Source organism: Vipera ursinii, assembly GCF_947247035.1.
Source record: "Vipera ursinii genome assembly, chromosome: 2".
In the NCBI taxonomy this organism is placed as follows: Eukaryota; Metazoa; Chordata; class Lepidosauria; order Squamata; family Viperidae; genus Vipera; species Vipera ursinii.
In genome coordinates, this window is record NC_139513.1 from 52,595,165 (window position 1) to 52,614,286 (window position 19,122).

Here is a 19,122-nt window from a genome sequence, read left to right on the forward strand (position 1 = left end):
TCTCAAAATCAGATAGGAAACTGATCAAGCAAACTCTTAACGATATAAACCACACATTATGTCCATTCAGGTTTGCAGAAATGAATGAATGAAATGAAGAAGGGAAAATGTATACGTAATATTGAAATAAACATCATATTGATTGCTAAGATATATGATATCACACAAACCATAGGAAAACAAAGGATTTTTTTTTAAAAAAATAGGAAATGAGACAAGATGGTGAAATATAAATCTAAAAAAAAATATAAAACTGGAAAAAAGATGTACGTAAGTTGTTCATACACTAAATTTCCTGTTTAGCATATGTCTAAGTTTTACCAACATTGCAATCAGTTTTAAACTGACATTCAGTCGGAAACCTCAGAAAGTGATACACTTGTTTAGGCTGCAAGGTTTGCAGTAAAAAAAACCAGAATGGCTTCCCAAAGCCACATTTTCTAACAATCTTTACTACTTATAGCAAACAAACTGGTCCCAAAATTATTTAATTTGTAAATAACTTCCATAAAAAGCCTAAAAGCATTTTGTATTTTTTTTATTAGATTTGCCAGTGTTATAATCAAGGGACTCTCAGCAGTTTACAATATCATCCAATATATTAAAAAAAGTTGACACTATAATATTAATGTCAGCCTCCCAGGTAAACCAGACAGGAAATGCAACTAAATGAGATAATTCTATTTTATTGCAAGGTTAAAAGGTAAAGGTATAGGTTCCCCCGCACATGTATGCTAGTCGTTTCTGACTCTAGGGGCCGGTGCTCATCTCCGTTTCAAAGCCGAAGAGCCAGCGTTTGTCTGAGGACGTCTCTGTGGTCATGTGGCCGGCATGACTAGACGCCAAAGGCGCACGGAACGCTGTTACCTTCCCACCGTAGTGGTCCCTATTTTTCTACTTGCATTTTTACGTGCTTTCGAACTGCTAGGTTGGCAGAAGCTGGGGCGAGTAACAGGCGCTCACTCTGCTACGTGGCACTCGGGATTCGACCCGCCAAACTGCCGACCATCTGATCGACAAGCTCAGCATCCTTACCCACTGAGCCACTGCGTCCCTATTGCAAGGTTACATTAATGCAATTTTGCAAGTCTAAAGTTACAAACTTTCTGCTGCCATTTTTAACCACCTAATCAATTAGCGTGGGGTCCTTCCTAAATTTCTTTATCTGACCATTAAGCCACTGGAGGCTCCTGCCCCTCTTGTTCTTATTGTTTCCTAGGCAGCATCTCTTTTCCTCATTCCTCAAGGTCATCTACATATTCCATTAGCCAGTTTTCTTAATTGTGATGTATTCAATAAGTGAGTCATTAGGTGTCAACCCAAACAAATTATATTATAGTTACTATTTAGTGAGCCTCCGGCGATGTATCGATCAGAAATTACAAACTGCATTACTCTCATTATAATTATCATGTTTTACTTCCTTTCTCTTTTCCCGAGTAAGCAGAGATTGTAAGAGGAACATAAGGCAACCTGGTTCCAGGCAGCCAGCAAGCTCACTGAGGGGATAAATAAAGAGACATGATAGGAATTTCATAGGGCAGTTCAACTGGAGGAAGGGAATAAAGTAACTAAAGGAACTTTGTGTTTTAAGAAGCATATTCTGAGTTGTGAGGGGTGAAAAAAAATCATCTTCTGAATTGCTACTGATTGCAAGAGATGTGTCATGAGAGTCCACTGTCACATCTGGGTGACTGAGTGAGAGCTCAATATGGCAACTATTTAGAAAATAAAACAAAACAGATTCCAGGAAGAAAGCACAGTGAAAGGGAGAATAGGGAGCATACTGTGGAGTATATCAGAATAGCTTAAGGAAAGTCTTTAACATGTTTTCTCTGTGTCAAGAGTGCATATTCGTACATTAGTTTATTTGAGATGCTGAAAACAGGAACAAGAATAACTAAAAATCTTCATACTGTTGTGCCCTAAGAAGAAAAAGTAGAGATCAATAGTGAATAGTCTATAGATGAAATCAGCAATTTTTATGTCATATTTGTCTTCCTACTTGAAAACAACCTGGCATAAATTTGCACTAGATGCAAACTTGCAGCACTCCTGGGAAAAAGGAGTGGAGAGAGAGGATGAGGTTTATCAATTCAGAAACAGCAGGGTCTGCAACATAAACTAACAAAAGTAAGATGTAAGAAGCCAGAGATATAGAAGATATTCTATACTGCTCTTAAACAGAAAGGTCCTTGTATTCTGGGAAAGAAAAAGCTATACTGCAAAATGGGAAACAGGGTAGTAAAGAGCTATGGTTGAACAGTGGTTAGAATGCAGTATTGCAGGCTAACTCTGTTCACTGCCAAGAGTTCAATGCTGAACAGCACAAGGTTAACTCAGCTTTCCTTCCCTCTGAGGTCAGTAAAATGAGGACCTAGATTGTTGGGGTCAATATGCTGACTCTGTAAACTGCTTTGAAAGTGCTGCAAAGCACTATGAAGTGGTATGTAAGTCTTATTGTTATTGCTATAGTGGATGGCAGAGAGGATGTAACTGTGATCTATAAAAGGACAAGAGAAGATGATATAAACAGACAAATTGAAGGCAACAGTTAAAACATAGGTAAACTAGCCAAACTAATCTTCTCATGAAATGTACTGCATTCCAGAAGTAAGGATCAGACCTGTGGCAGATTAACTTCCGTGCTTTGATAAAGCCATTGCCAGTTAATCCTTTCTTTCAGGTAGTGACAATACCAATACCAATAACACTTAGTTTTACATACCACTTCATAGTTCTTTACAGCACTCTCTAAGCAATTTACAGAGTCAGCATATTACCCCCAACAATTTGGGTCCTCGTTTTACCAACCTCGGCAGGATGGAAGGTTGAGTCAACCTTGAACTGGTCAGGATTGAACTCCTGGCTGTGGGCAGAGTTAGCCTGCACTGGGCCACCAAAGCTCTTGTCCATCATTCCAGTCCATTGAAAAAGATCAGAAGGAGGAATAATGCTCAAATCTGTGACTGACTACATGTATGCTGTCAGCAAGAGAGATTTGTTTTTCAGATCATGGTCAAGGTCATCCAGATGATGAACTACTGGCACAAGATGGATTGGATTCACATGCACTAGTTTAAAAAGTTGGCCAAAACATGATGTGGTTGATTAGGTTCACCATGGCTTTGAACTAAAATCCTGTGGATTTAAATCAAAATAAAATAAAGATTTCAGATAAAAATATCTCCACTGGAAAAAGTGGCAGCGATGCTGAAATGGGGCTTCTTAAACCAGTCAATGAAAAATCAGAAGGCACCTTGGCTCTCGTCCTTCATTGTCTATATACTAATGTGAGCTAAATAAATAAAAAATGCTGCAATTGTTAGTACAAAAGATAGCTCTAATTTAAAACAGAGAATGATGTGATCCCATTTTAATCAGGTATCTTTCTCACTAGATTGTAAGAATGCCGTAGATATATCTTAACAAAATGTCCCATGACTTGCTGTTTGCTGGACAGTTCAGTAATACAATGGATAGATATCTGGCTTAAACATCCAACTTGAAGAGTACTTATCAATGGTTTCTTACTAAAGTGGAGAAAGGTACCTCTTCAGGGATGCCACAAGGAACAGCTCTGATCCAATAGATTTATTAATCACTTGGATGAAGAGGTGAGGGAATGCTTTTCAAATGTGTAGATGACAGAAAATTGGATAGAAATGCTACTGTCCAGAAGACAAACAAAAAACACATGTTGATTGGTGGGGAAATGGGCTGAAAATAACAGAAAGAAATTTAGCAGAGACAAATGCAAACTTACTCAGTCTGGAGTCAAAAATAACATACATGAGTATTGGATGGAGGATGCCTACCTTGTTAATGGTACTTGTGAAAAAGATATTAGTGGCTTAGAGATTGACAGTAAAGTGAATACAAGCCAGCAAACAAATATCATGTAATTTTAAGCTGCATCAGTGGAAGCAAGATTTCCAAATCATGGGGTGTAATTGTTCCCAATTTATTTTGCATTGGTCAAACCCCACCTTGAGTACTGTATTCAAGTTTGGGCACTTTATGTTAAGAAGTATTCAGAGAACGTGGTACAAGTTCAAAGAAGGACAGTTTGTGTTATGTACTGGGCTCATTAGTAATACCACGTGGGTTGCTGGAGCAGCTAACGGCTCTCCAGCAACCCAGACTGCAAGTCTCCAGCGCTACAATTGGCTATCCCTAGGTGGCAATGGTTGCTTCAAACCTATTGTCTGCCACCTAGGGGCTAGACTATATATTGCAGCTAGTTGCAGACATTTGTTCAGTTCAGATTCTGCACGAAATAAACTATGAGTATCCCTGTACTCAGTTACCTTGTCCTCATTCATGTGCCAAAGAACCCGCTATTTAACACTGGCGACGAGTATGGGATCCTACTTCACTGAAAAAAAGAGCTGAAGTCTACGAGGGGAAGGCAGCACATGCCGGAGGGAAAAGGCATTTCCCCCCCTTCAAGGCCGGATAGCAAGCTACGCTAGCGACCTTGTGCTCAGTGGACTCATTCCGTGAGCCTGGAAGCAGGATTCAGAAGGAAACGCAGGAACCAGCAAAGAAAGAATTCGACGTGAAGCACCTGGAGGAATGGCCATGTCCCAGGTAGAAAACTACCTCAGGGCAAATCAGATCGCGGAAGAAGGACTGAAGGCAGCAACGCTACTCTTTGTGGCCCAGCAACCTTTTATTTGGCCAAGAACCTTTTCGCGCCGACACCGATTGAAGCGGTCTCCTACACAGACCTCAAAAAGAAGCTAACCGGACATTTCCAGCCCAAGATGTCTGAAATGGCTTGGCAGTTCAAGTTTGACCAGAGAGTGCAGCAACCAGGTGAATCAGCTTCAGAATTCATAGCGGGCCTGAAGCAGGCCACACATCTTTGCAATTTTTCAAATTTAGAAGAGCGACTACAAGACCGGCTCGTCTGCAGCCTACAGAACCGAATGCTTCAGCAGAGACTCTTTGCCAGACCAAACTTACCGTTATCAGAAGCACAAGATGAAGTGATGGCTGACAAAGCCACCGGGGGCACAGTTCAAACAGTACAGCCCGCCAAAATGACAAAGTTTGAAGAAACGGTCCATCTTGAGGATGCCAAACGCACAGATGAACCTTCCAAGGAAGAAGAGCCTGAAATCAACAGACTCCAAAAGCAACCCAACACACAACACCGAAACAGCCAGCAGTGAGAGAAAACTTACAAGGTAGTTCTGTTACCTAAATGTAAGGGGTGCGGCGGCAACCATTTTCGCACTGATTGCAGATTCCGATCAGCCACATGCAGAGCTTGCAGAAGGACAGGCAACATCGCAGTGGTTTGCAGAGCCCGCCAGAGAGACCGGCCACCCAAACACCAGTCAGAAGAACCGACTAGGAGAGGTACTGGGGCCAAGGATCCAGTTAGTGTGGGGTTTTTCAGAAGCCGTAGAAGTGTGTGCCACACCAGGGCTCAACACCCCCTCAAACCTAAACTCAGGCTCTTGGTAAAGCTACAAGGAGTTCCATGTAAGATGGAATTGGACTCTGGCTCTGCAGTCTCAATTATTTCTCAAGACACTTTTAACTTCTTGTGTAGGCGCAGTAACAATTGGGCCAAAGTAAGGCCCTCAGATATAATCCTAACTGACTTTCAAAATGCTCAAGTTAAAGTTAAGGGAGAAGCCACTTTGATGGTAAAATTTAAGGGGTTTTGGGGACACCTGGATGTAATAGTAGTAGAGGGCCAGAGAACGAGTCTCATTGGACTCAATTGGTTTGATGCCTTAGGTATTCAGATTACTGGTATAAACCAGACACAAACTGCAAACCTCGCATCAGTATGTGAGGATTATGCAGATGTTTTGATTCAGCCCTAAGAACATACACAGGCCCGCCCATATCATTTAAGCTAGATCCCAACGTAGTTCCAACCAGGGTTAAGCCTCGCAGGGTTCTCTTTGCCTTAAAACATAAAATTGATTCAGCAATCAATAAGCTTGTAGAACAGGGAGTGTTACAGCCTGTTGATGGTGGGGAGTGGGAAACTCCTATACTCACTTCACTTAAAGCCAACGGGGAAATTTGCATTTGTGCTGACTATAAATGCACTCTAAATAAAGCCCTCAAGCAACACCCTTACCCGGTCCCAGTGGTCAACCACATTTTAGCCTCCTTGCAAGGGGGTACTATTTTTGCTAAACGTGATTTAGCATAGGCCTATCAGCAATTGCCGGTTGATGAGGCCACAGCTGTGGCTCAGATGATCATTTAATTTAATTTAATTTATTAATATTTCTATACCGCCCTTCTCCCAGAGGACTCAGGGCGGTGTACAGGGCAAGAATAAAACACAGAAATTTACAAAAGCTAAAAGATAATTAAATGCATGCCCGATTAAAATACAATTGATACATAGTAAAAACCCCAATAAAAATAATAAAAAACCCCACCAATCCCCCCTCAGGCCAGGCCGGCTTGCTCGAACAAGTATGTTTTCAGATCGCGGTGAAAGGAGCGCAGATCGGGCGCCGTCTGGAGCTCAACCGGTAACTGGTTCCATAGCACCGGGGCGCCCACAGAGAAGGATCTCCCCCTGGGGGCCACCAGTCGGCATTCTCTGACCGGTGGCACCCTGAGGAGGACCTCTCTGTGGGAACGCACAGGGCGCAGGGAGCTTGATGCCGGCAGCAGATGTTCCCTGAGGTACTCCGGCCCCATGCCATGGAGGGCTTTGAACACCATTACTAGCACCTTGAATCTCACCCGGAAGACAACTGGCAACCAATGCAGCTCACGGAGCAGAGGTGTCACATGGGAGTATCGGGAGACTCCCAACACAACTCTCGCGGCTGCATTCTGTACCAGTTGGAGCCTCCGGGTGGTCCTCAAGGGAAGCCCCATGTAGAGAGCGTTGCAGTAGTCTAGACGAGAGGTCACGAGCGCGTGAGTGACCGTGCATAAATCATCCCGGCTTAGATAGGGCCGCAACTGGCGCACCAGGCGAACCTGGGCGAAAGCCCCCCTAGTCACAGCCACCATGTGATCTTCCAAGGTGAGCCGCGAATCTAGGTGGACTCCCAAGTTGCGAGCCCTATCTACGGGGGGTAATAATTCATGACTCACAGGGGGGCTTTCAAACGCTTACAGTTTGGAGTCAGTGTTGCACCGGGCATTTTCCAGGGAATCATGGAGTGTACACTTAAGGGTATTCAGGGCGTCTGCTGTTATTTTGATGATGTTCTTATTGCAGGGGAATCCCCAGAAGTGTTAGCCAGTAGGCTTAGGGCTGTTTTGCAGAGGTTTTGCAAAGCAGGCCTCAAATTAAAAAAGAGCAAGTGTACTATTGGGGTTCCTTCAACAGAATTGCTGGGTTTCCAAATTGATGCTAACGGCATTCACCCTGCTGATTCTAAAGTGAAGGCCATTAAAATGGTTCCTAAGCCCAAATCAAAAGGAATGATACAAGCATTCTTGGGCCTCCTAAATTTCTATCACAGATTTCTACCTCATAAGGCCACACTAGCAGAGCCCCTCCTCAGACTTTTAGATAAGAAAGCTCCATGGAAATGGACTAACTTACATTTAATTTAATTTAATTTAATAACATTTATATACCGCCCTTCTCCCTGAGGACTCAGGGCGGTTCACAGGGCAGAATAAAATAGCAAATACAAACATTAAAAAAAGATTAAACAATTGCCCTAGTTAAAAACAATGGAAATACAGTGCTAAAAACCCCAAGAAAAATTAAAAGACCAAAGATAAAACAACCCCAGCAATCCCCATCAGGCTAGGCCAGCTTGTACAAACAGAAATGTCTTAAGATCGCGACGAAAGGAGCGAAGATCGGGCGCCATCCGGAGCTCTACCGGTAGCTGATTCCACAGCTCCGGAGCGCCCACAGAGAAGGATCTCCCCCTGGGGGCCACCAATCGACATTCTCTGATCGGTGGCACCCTGAGGAGGCCCTCTCTGTGGGAACGCACAGGGCGCAGGGAGCTTGATGCCGGCAGCAGATGTTCCCTGAGGTACTCCGGCCCCATGCCATGGAGTGCTTTGAACACCGTTACCAGTACCTTGAATCTCACCCGGAAGACAACTGGCAACCAATGCAGCTCACGGAGCAGAGGTGTAACGTGGGAGTATCGGGAGACTCCCAACACCACTCTCGCGGCTGCATTCTGTACCAGTTGGAGCTTCCGGGTGGTCCTCAAGGGCAGCCCCATGTAGAGAGCGTTGCAGTAGTCCAGACGAGAGGACACGAGCGCATGAGTGACCGTGCATAGATCATCCCGGCTAAGATAGGGCCGCAACTGACGCACCAGGCGAACCTGTGCGAAGGCTCCCCTAGTCACAGCTCCTATATGGTCTTCCAAGGTGAGCCGTGAATCTAGGAGGACCCCCAAGTTGCGAGCCCTATCTACGGGGGGTAATAGTTCACCCCCCATAGCCAGAGGTGGAATGTCCGAATAAACCCGGGATGAAGGTATGCAAAGCCACTCAGTCTTGTCGGGGTTGAGTTGGAGTCTGTTCCTCCCCATCCAGACCCGAACCGCCTCCAGGCAACGGGACATCACGTTGAGGGCATCACTGGGGTGGTTTGGGGTCGAAAAGAAAAGGTTACCAAGACTTGTCGGAAAGTCCACTGTAACTCACTACAAAGAGTCTAAACCAGTATGTCTTGCATGTGATGCATCTCCCTATGAGGTGGGGGCAGTTTTAAGTCACGTAGAAAAAAATGGAACACAGGTTCCTATAGCATTTTACTCAAGGACATTGTCCTCTGCTGAGCACAACTATGCTCAGATTGACAAAGAGGCCCTAGCCATCATTGCTGGAATAAAAAATTCCATGACTATTTATATGGCAGGGACTTCACAGTCTTTACACACCACAAACCTCTATTGGGACTTTTCACAACTGACAAACAAACTCCCCACATACTCTCTCCAAGAATGTTGAGATGGTCTATCTTTATATCTGCATACACTTTTAAATTGATTCACAAACCGGGCAAAGAAATGGGCCATGCTGATGGCCTCAGCAGACTACCACTGCCACTAATGGAACCAGATCTGGCTCATGATGCCAGAATTCTGTCCATATAGGACCTGCCTGAATTTCCCCTCCATGCTGGGGACATTGCTGCTGAAACAGCTACAGATAGAACACTCAGTAGAGTACTTTCATGGGTATATACAGGGTGGTTGGATAAAAGCCCAGGTTCTGAATTTCAGAACTATTTTGTCAGAAGGCATGAGTTATCTGCCCACAAAGGGTGCATTTTATGGGGAAACAGAGCCATAATCCTCACTTCCTTAAGAGACAGGGTTTTACAGTCATTACATGAAGGCCATCCAGGCATTGTCAGAATGAAAGCTTTAGCTAGAAGCTACCTCTGGTGGCCTGGCCTTGATAAGGACATTGAGACACAAGTACATGGTTGTTATACATGCCAGCAATCTAGGCCTGAAATGCCACAGGCTCCAGTTCACAGGTGGGAGGAAACGCACACTCCCTGGACTAGGATTCACATAGACTATGCTGGGCCCTTTCAGGGACAGTGCTTCCTTATAATAGTGGACAGCCACTCCAAATGGCTGGAAGTAATTCCAGTTCCTAACATGACTACTGCTAGGACCATCCAAGTGCTGATAAAACTCTTTGCCATACATGGGCTGCCAGATGTCTTAGTTTCAGACAATGGGACCCAATTCACTGCTGCTGAATTTCAGGCCTTCCTTAGAGCTAATCTCATCAGACATGCAATGTCTGCACCTTTTCATCCATATTCTAATGGTCAAGCTGAACACATGGTGAGGACAATGAAGGAAGCACTCAAGCGCATTGTAACAGGTGACTGGCATCACAGATTGGCAGATTTTCTACTCTGCCAGCATTCTATGTCCTGCACTGCTACAGGCAAAAGTCCTGCAGAACTACGTTGTGGGAGTCGATTGATCACTAAACTGGACAGGTTGAAGGGACAGATAGAGTGACAGCAGAAGCCTCTCGACCAAAACCCCCAAGGGGGCTGCACATGGGCGATTGGGTTTGGGCCAGGAAGTATGGTCATGGGCATCTGTGGGTTCCTGGTCAAATTACCAAGGCATCCGGACCCCTGTCTTATGAAGTGGGGTTGGAGGGAGGGCAAGTTGTCGGACGACACATTGATCAGCTCAGAAAATGGTTTCCAGAATGGCCACTAAGTGAAGACTGCATCATAAGTCCCTCCCAAGGTCCTCAAACTTGCAGCCAAGCCAGTCCTCACATGGACTCTCAGGAGTTTTCCTTCATAACTGAGGTGGAGCCAGAGGGAGAAGTAGGGAGTCCTGGAATGCAACATGGATCCCCTGAAGGAGCAAGCCATCCGAACTTCAGCAACCGCTGTGCCTACTCTGCTGATCAGTCTGACTCTGGGGTGGGCCAACCTGGAGAGGCCAGCCAGAGAGCATCTAATCCCCTTGACTCAGGAGCACAAAAGTCTACCCAGCCCACTAGGTAAGCTGGTAGACCATAAAGTGATTGGAACTCCAACACATTCCACTAGGGCACACAAGCCTCCTTCATATCTTGCTGATTATGTTGTAAAATAAAGAGCTATAATATTGTTGTATTGCTGTTTGCCACTATACTACAGAAACTAGTGCTATGTTGTAATGGTCTAAGTGTGCTATCCATGAAGCCTATTCATTCAGACGTTGTTTAATAATGTTGTAACCTATATGGGTGTTTTTTTCTATTACTTTTATTTTACTGTGTTTTGATAATGAGTCTTGATAATTGCATTGAGACTAACTTGTGTTAATATTGTCTGATCTAAGAGGGGAGGGGTGTTATGTACTGGGCTCATTAGTAATACCATGTGGATTGCTGGAGCAGCTAACAGCTCTCCAGCAACCCAGACTACAAGTCTCCAGTGCTACAATTGGCTATCCCTAGGTGGCAATGGTTGCTTCAAACCTATTGGCTGCCGCCTAGGGGCTAGACTATATATTGCGGCTAGTTGCAGCCATTTGTTCAGTTCAGATTCTGCACGAAATAAACTATGAGTTTCCCTGTACTCAGTTACCTCGTCTTCATTCCTGTGCCAAAGAACCTGCAGTTTGGATGATCAGAGAACTAAAAACTATATCTGAAGACAGATTAAAAAAGATGGCTATATTTAACCTTAGAAAAGATGACAGAACAATGATATGATAGTATTCTTCAAATACCAAAAAGACCGTCATATTGAAGAAAATCAAGACTTGTTCACTATTCCAGTAAGGAATAATGGATTTAGGTTACTGGAAGGCAGATTACAGTCCAATTTTAGAAAATGCTTCCTAAGAGGAAGCACAAAAGTGAAACCAGTTCCCCAGAGAGATGCTAGATTCCTCTGAAATAGCTGTATTTAAGCAGAAACCTGACAGTCCTCTATCAAAGATGCCTTAATTTGGATTCCTGCAATGATAGCACTGATAGGGAAATCAGAATAGCAGCCTGCAGAAACCATGGATAAATCTTCTTAGGAAATCTCAGTTAGCAGAATGAATCATGTAGAAGAGCCTCAGGTACCCGAGATTTTTCCCTTGGAATCCTCTCCCATCTCATTTCAAACATTAATACAAGTAATCCTTGATTTACGATAGTTCACTTGGCGACCGTTAGAAGTTACCAACTCCCCCTGCAATACTTATGACACAGTCCCGAAGTTACAAATGTTGCAGCACCATGGCAGTTGTTCACCCTTACAAACGACCACAGAGGCACTGCTATATTTGCTCTGCCTATTCCACCCTCCTGTGGGCCTGTGAATACTCAGCTTGCAAAGATCTAGCAAGTCTTTGGTTTCTCGGCCTGCTTCCCTGTTTCAGGCCTTTGTTGTGTTTGTAGAGAATGGAGGCCAACATCTCGCACTACTGCTCTCGCATGATCTCATGGTACTTTAGACCTCTGTTGTCTGCAAATGGAGGCCTTGACAAGATCTGTAGCAAAAGATTTTGGAAATGGAGGGAAGGCTTTGTAAAAAGCCTTTGCTGCCAAGAAAGGAAGCTGGGAGAGGTGTGTACGACCCTCCGGATCTCCATTTAAGGCGGCAAAAACCTTGAGAAAAGGCTTTTGATGTAGTAAAGGGAGGCTCATACAGATGCACCCACCCCTCCCGGTCTCCATTCTTGGCAGCAAAGGCTTTTTGCAAAGATGACCAAAGCCTATAGGGATGCAGTCTCTCATCCCTGCAGATCTCGGCAAAACCATGGCAGAGAGGCTGTAGACAAGACAGCTCCCTTGATCATCAAGAACTATGAAAGGTAAGTGACCTGGTCAGGCAGGAGAGAGGGGAGGTGGAAGCATGAAATATCTCAGTGGATTAGAGGAGGCCTTGGGTGGTTGGAAGCTCTAGTCCCACCCACCCATCCAGCCTCCCCACCCTGAGATACCTTGTGCACTTGTGCATTCGATTAGCAAATGCATGGGCAAAAGCAGGGAGTGATCATGGTCAAGTTACGTGATTCACTCCTATGAATCCTTGGGTTACAAATGTAATTGGCAGGGTCTATTACATTCGTAATTCTAAAGAAGAATATAGCAGGCTGAAAAGCAATTGGTATTTAGAATATGACTACAGTGGAGCAGGGGGCTGCTGCCATCCTTTTTGACTCACAGATTCCATTTGAGGGAGGTTATAACCTTGGTATTTTTTTGCATTTTTGAGGCCTAAGGGGACTTAAAGAAAAAAAGGGTTGTTTTAAACCTAATGTGATTAAGTTCCCCATTTTATCAGTTTAAGCTCTTGAAGCCTCTCTCAAAACAGGCCCTGTTCCCACAGCACAGTTGCCTGTATGCCAGGCAATATCTGAGGCAACCATTAAGCCAATGGAAGTGATTTACACCAACTCTGTCATCGTAGCAATAATCCTTTGGGCCACATAATAGTTTCTTTTAATGGTCCATTCATTTCCCAGTAAGTGTTCTGTGAATGGTTTCTGCCCCCCCATAGTAGCCATTTTGTGAACAGACCAATCTTCCCATGACAGCCATTTTGTGAGTGTGTCTACCATATAACCCAAACCCAGCTCCTAAAACTATGATTTACCTTTTCTGAGGAAGATAACCTTTTGGATGAACTGGATTACCGCTATCCTGAGTTTTAAGAGCAATAACTAGCATCTGGTAACTGCTAGGTAGAAGATGTTACAGTGGGAACTGGCAGCTAAAATTCAGGAATGCAAAAATGACTCTTGTTCTACATTATTTTCTCCTTTTCCAACTATTCAAAGGAGAACAATGGTAATTAACTATGCTGCTCCATCTTATCTCCATCTTCAGAGATGGTTGCCCCTGCCTCATATTTCTCTTCCTCACTCTTTCTGTCTCTCACTTGCTCTTATTTCCCCCCTTCTTCTCTTCCTGTTTCTCTTTCCTTTTCTCCCTGACCCCTCCTTCCCTCTCTTCCTCTCTGATGGATGGAACCATTAGTGGAATCACTGTAAATAATGTGTAAAGTTAGAAGTTACAACAAGGTATCTCATTAAAGCCGCTTCACTCATCTTATTTCCCAATTAATTTTTAAAGCTTCGCTAGAATGCAGTGACAATATGTCACAGCATATCATTGTGGCAGGCGACAGGAAGTTAATAACCCACTGGCCCTTAAAGAAACCCTCTAACATTAGCAGCCCATGAGTAAATAACATACAAGGTCCCCCCCCTCTTTTTTCCCCTCACTGCCTCACCCACTTTTCTCTCTCTCTCTCTTTTAAATCACAATAAACTCAAAAGAGTTTGTACTAAAGTAACATCATTATCTCAGAAAGTTCTTCTGGATTGAAAGAACAAAGGGAGAGGTCTAGACTGGAATGCATTATGTGATTTTTATTTATGTGTGTTTGTTTTTGTGTTTATGTGTGTCCAGAGAAAAAATCAGGATAATCTACTGCTGTATTGAGTTCAGGATAACCTACCATTGTATTGGCTATCATATTTCTCTCTTTAAGATTAAAATTCCATTATCTTAGTCTTTTTTTTTTCTCCTGAACTCTTAATACAGTTTCACAGTTTCAGTCTGTGGTTCGGTGTTATGCCATATAGAGTGGTTTCATCCTCTGTTACTATAACTCTCTGCCTTTATCCATGTTCCTCAACTTATGAGAATCAGAGTGGTGGATAATCTTCCCCTTTTCATTCCTCAGAGCATCCATCTCTGTTTCTGAGTGAATTTGCGATTGTTTCCCTTTGTGGTTCCAAACAAAAGAGAAGAGCAGCTTTTAAGATGATAGCTAAAAGCCAAGAACTTGCTGGAAAATCTCTAGGAAGCCAGATTTTGGTTATAAGTTTGTTTTTTTCTTCTTTCATAGGGAGTTCCCAGGATTTGTCTAATATGTACACCCCTTTCAAAAGAGGCAACTGTATATCTGACTTCCATCCATCTCTTGCAATTTGTGTATCCCATTGACATTCTAGATTCCTGTTTCCCTTAAAAGTCTGGATGGGACTAATGGAGAACTCAATGTGGGTTCACATGCTATGGCATGTGTAAAATAGTGTATTGCACTTTTGCTCAGCAGAAAAATATAACAGAGTAACAGAGTTGAAAGGTATCTTGGAGGACTTTGCTCAAGCAGGAAACCCTATACCGTTTCAGACAAATGGTTGTCCAATCTCTTCTTGAAAACCTCCAGTGTTGGAAAACCCTCAACTTCTGGAGGCAAGTCATTCCACTGGTTAATTGTACTACATGTAGCTGTCAGGAAATTTCTCCTTAATTCTAAGCTGATTCTCTCCTTGATTAGTTTCTATCCATTCCTTCTTATTCTATCTTCAGGCTGTCTTTGTGACAGCCCTTTAGATATTGGAACACTGCTATCACACATACCCTTCCCCAATCATTCTTTTCATTAAATTAGACATACTCAATTCCTGCAATAACATAAGACATGGAGTCACTGATTGATCTTTCATCTGCAGATCCTATAAAGCAGACATGTCAAACTTGTGACATCATCTGACATTGCATGATGTATTGGAGCTTTTTCCCCATTGCTGGCAATGGGGTAGGTGCAGTTTCCTTGTGACGTGTCCGGCCCGGGGGCCGGCAATTTGACACCCTTGCTATAAAGCCAAAGCCGGTTTAGTTTATCAATGTCTCAGTGATGCAATGACAGTCATACCAAGCCAAATTCATAGATGACTGCCCCAAACCGGCTGTTTCTATGGCAAAAGGTGAGACAGTGATATCCATCTTTGTTTGTTGTTATTTTTGTCGGGTGGCCTAAAGACAAACATCTGCAACTGTCTTGGGAACTCTCAACTCCCTTCTGTTTTTTATTGTTTGTCCTATTTTTTCCCCCAGAGCATTTTACATTTTCTTTAAAATTATGGTTTCAAAATCCAGAGTGATTGTGAAGGATGCATGATGCCTGTCAAAAGGCTTCAAGCCAATCTAGCTTAATCCAATTTAAAACATTTTTTCCAACTTTTCCATATAACAGGTTATTTCTTTAAAGTAACAAATTAAAATAATTGTGTTCTTAGGCACGTTCTGTAAGTCTATTTTCATCCCTCAGTCTTTCTTTTTGTGGATTGCGGAACGTAATAATGGTTCTGAAGAACATTTTACTGCTGAATTGGTCAGAGAATATGTTCCCTTAGTCGCATTCCATTTTCTAATAAAAGGTATGATCTACAACTTATGTAGCTATCTCTCCTAATTTATAATGTACAGTGGGATTTTTGATAGAACTAAATAATGAGGGTAAAAGGAAGTTATTTTAGGAAATCAATGCTTTTTCGAAATTAACGTTTCATTTGGTATTTTCTATGCCATGAGTTGCTGCTTTTCATTCAGAATGTTACTTTTTCTATTACTATGTGAATATGTGAATGTCACCCAAATCTATGACTTTGTTTTGATCTCAACAATTATCCAACATGAAACTATACATTTAAGTAGTATGGTACATTTTCTTTTAAAAAGATAAAGGTTCCCCCGCACATGCGTGCTAGTTATTTCCAACTCTAGGGGCCAGTACTCATCTCCGTTTCAAAGCCAAAGAGCCAGCACTTGTCCAAGGACGTCCCCATGGTCATGTGGCTGGCATGACTAGACTTCAAAGGTGCATGGAATGCTGTTACCTTCCCACCGTAGTGGTACCTATTTTTCTACTTGCATTTTTACATGCTTTTGAACTGCTAGGTTGGCAGAAGCTGGGACGAGTAGCAGGTGCTCACTCTGTTACGGGATTTGACCCGCCAAACTGCCGACCTTCTGATCGACAAGCTCAGTGTCCTAACCCACTGAGCCACTGTGTTCCTTCTTTCATTTTTATTTTTTTCCTTTAGTTGTCAATATAACTCTGCCCAGAAAAACAATGACATTATGTAAGCTTCATTTTATTTATTTATTTATTTGCTTATTATTAAACTTATTTACCACCCACCTAGTATCAAAATGACATTGCTTAAAAGACAACAGCTGCTTCCTGTATGCAGATTCTATAACAAATTTAAATTAATCAGTGCCCCCTAAGCATCCCAGTTTAGTTGAAATTTAAAAAAAATGAAAAAAAAACAACAAGAAAACAAAAGTCTTCATGACAGCCTAGAGGTTCATTTTATTTATTATTGCATGAACATTTGAGATGATAATCCACTTTATCAGATGTATGGAATACAGTTATTCATGGGACAGGAAGTGCTATAAAAACAGCATAGGAACAGGTGTAGAGAAGAAGATAGAGAGCTTTTAAAGGTGATGTTAGAATTATTTAGCTACAACCTATAAGTAATCAAAATTCTTGCATCTGCAGGTGGTGTCATGACAACAAAAATTATAACCAAAATAAGTTTTCTATGGCATCTCAGAGACTGGTACATATATTATCACCTGACCTTAGCAGTAGATTTGTGTTTCTGAGAGGGAGACAAGAGATAAGGAAAGAAAGAAATGGTGATAGAAAAATGTGGGCCAAAACTAGGCAAAGCAACAATGCACTGACCAGGTCATCAACACATGTGGCTGAATAAAAAAAATGTTTTAAAACTATGAAAAATGATACCAAATCTTCCAAGAAATGTTAGCTCAGCTATTTTATAATCTAATCAATTTTTTTCATCAATAATGTTAAAATTAGTCTCCATCACATATAGTTCTATAAGGAATTGCTGATACAGGATGGCATGGGCCACCCCACTGGAGAATAAATAAGTCTATGTTTTCCTGTCTTTGTGTATAACATCATTAATGTCTGAAATACTGTTTCACACAAAGGTATATGGACAGAATTGTTATGTGTCAGTAAAAAAATGAAGCAACAGAAGACTGCACCTGGTGTCTATAGAAGGGTGGGATTCTTTCAAAATATGCCAGTTATGATGCAAAATCAAGGTTTGAATGGGAACCCAGAATGGGTATATAATGAAATCCACTGAGTAGTAGTACTTCAGATGTCAGATTCAAAATCCAAGGAAGGTTAAAAAAAAAGATCATGAGATCAGCTTCACAGAATGTGTCAAATTACTTTTATTAATATCAGCACTCACCAATGGTTCCATGGATCTCCTCCCTCAGTAGATTGCCAGATTCCAGCTGATTTTATTGAAAGTTCTTATTTTTAAAATTAAAAACATTTAAATTTCCTAGGATAGAAAGTTGGAAAAGCATAAGGGCAGAATTGTTGAAAGGGAGTATGTTTTGTAGACTAGACTTTGTCAAAGTATTTCAGTCCATACAGGATTTTCTTAAGCCAGTTTCCAAGTCAAACTTCTTGAGAAGTGGACAGGAGCAGACTAAGTGCTGGTTTGCTGAAAGTCACAGGCAGAAGCAGCAAGACAGTAAATGTGCTTGTTTGCATGAAATTGGTTCCAGATTGAATCACCAACAATTTCAACTAGGGCTGGGGAACAAACTCTCTTCTGAAGTTTTGGGGAGCCATTCTCAGTAGACAATTCAGAAAGAATTTGGAAGAGATGCTTCAGAATGCATGTGAAGCAGCTCTTTAAAGCTGCTTCTGCTGCTTCTAAGTGAACTTGAACCTGTAAAAGAAGGAAGCTCTATAATTAAGGCTGTGAACACATCTGAAAAATGACAAATCTTCTTTAAAGAGACGCTGTTCTCATAAATTCTGAAATCATCTTCAGAATAATTTTTTTAATGATGTGTAGCTCCCATGGTTAGTATTGTATTGAATAGATACCAGTGATATGGCTATTAGAAGGTAACTTCATCAGCTGTCCTATAATCCCTGCATTTCTTCACATTTGTTAGATTTGCAAATATCATTAGTAGTTGTTGACAGTCCTTTTATGCTATTTGCTTTCTTTTGAAAACATCTTTTTTTAAAAAAACAAACAAAATACTGTATATGCATTCAGAAAAAGAGAGATAGCGTAAATATATAATAGGATATTAAAAATACCAGTTATTCAAAGAAACAGCAAAAAGGCCATATTATGCTCTTGAATCTAGAAAATCCAATACTTCAGTATCAAGCTAATCACACACCTTCATTTGTGTATCAGAAGTGTTAACCACTTATTGATCTACAATGCAAACATCACTGCCTAAATGACAGTGCTGTGTGTTCAATAAAAGTGAATGCAGCTGGAAAGAAAAAGTAACAACTGTTAATAAGCACTAAAGAGGCTTAACTGTTGAGCACATAACTGCAACTTTACCAGACCTTCTTTACTGAGGTCAAAATCCTTATGCACAGATCATTCCACTATAAACAGCGCTTTCTTATTCTTTAAGAAATTCAGAAAGCAGCAAATGTGAGAAGAAATGAAGGCAGGGAAAGCTGTGACATAGGAAAAATCAAAAGGCAGGAAATCTATCGAATACTTCCAAATAAAAGGAGTTCTTTCTTTGGAATTTTGTTTCTCACTGAATTGTATGTGCCTTTGGGCAAATTTCCCTCACTTATCCCACCTTGCTTCAAATGATATAGTTGTGAGTGCCTGACAAAGAAAAAGAGGTGCTTAAATGCAAATAATATTAATAATAAACTTATTAGACCTGAATATTCTGACTTTGTAAAAAAAACAACCACCTTACTCGGAACTGTCTGTATACTCAGATGTTACTTTAACAGGGGTGTCAAACTGCCGGCCCGCGGGCTGGATATGTCATGCAGAAACCGCGCCCACCCCATTGCCAGCAATGGAAAAACAG